Source organism: Arachis ipaensis, chromosome B06, assembly GCF_000816755.2.
Source record: "Arachis ipaensis cultivar K30076 chromosome B06, Araip1.1, whole genome shotgun sequence".
Lineage (NCBI taxonomy): Eukaryota > Viridiplantae > Streptophyta > Magnoliopsida > Fabales > Fabaceae > Arachis > Arachis ipaensis.
Genome location: NC_029790.2, coordinates 121,812,716 through 121,813,623, shown reverse-complemented (window position 1 = coordinate 121,813,623; position 908 = coordinate 121,812,716).

The window sequence follows — 908 nt, the reverse complement described above, 5'->3', positions numbered from 1 at the left end:
GTCGCCTGGTTGAGCGAAGAGAGTGGCAATGGGGGAAGAGGTGAAGAAAAATAGAAAATAGTTAGATTGCTACTTTGATAATAAACAGCATGGTCATGGACTCATGGTGCGTAATAAGAGTAATGAAAGGGAAGTTAACGGTTCCGTCGGGTAGTTCAAGCTATTGGAATAATCATTATTGGGTAAACACTTTACACTAATTAAGTAAATTATAGACAACGGGCTTATTAAATGCACCGGATCTATGTATTCACATCTTACGGTAACGGCTGATGGTGGCGTCCGTGTATCCCACATTCCCACTGTTTGGGCCATTACAGCATAAAAACAAAACAAATGATGGTAAATAATAATAAATTGGAGAATACCAAATAATAATAATAATAATAAGTAGAATTTTAGTGCATTGGTAAAGATTACTTTAACTAAAAAATTTTAGTACATTGTTTAGTGTAATTTTAATGCATTGATAATCTAAAAAATTTAACATATTTTTAAATTAAATTGATACATCGTTTAGATATCTTTTAAATAGTGAATACGAAAATTAATTGTTTTTGCTGATTTCGCAACCCATCATTAACTGTTTGATAAAACTCTTCCCTTAAATTTATTCATGTAATTGAATAATTTAATGATTAAAAAATAACGGTCATACTAATTAAATTGTTTTAATAATCAACTCCAATCAAATAGTTGAGTTAAGCCCATTTAGTTTTTGAAATGGGATAAGTACTTTTTTCGTCTCCAAGGTCTGGGATCAAAATCAAAATCGTCCCCGATCTTTTTTTTATTAAAATCATCCTCAACGTTACAAAACGTTATAAAATCGTCCTTTTCTATTTTTTGAACTAAATTATCCTTAACTATTAATAAAAATCAAAAATAATATTGAAAAAAAATAAAAC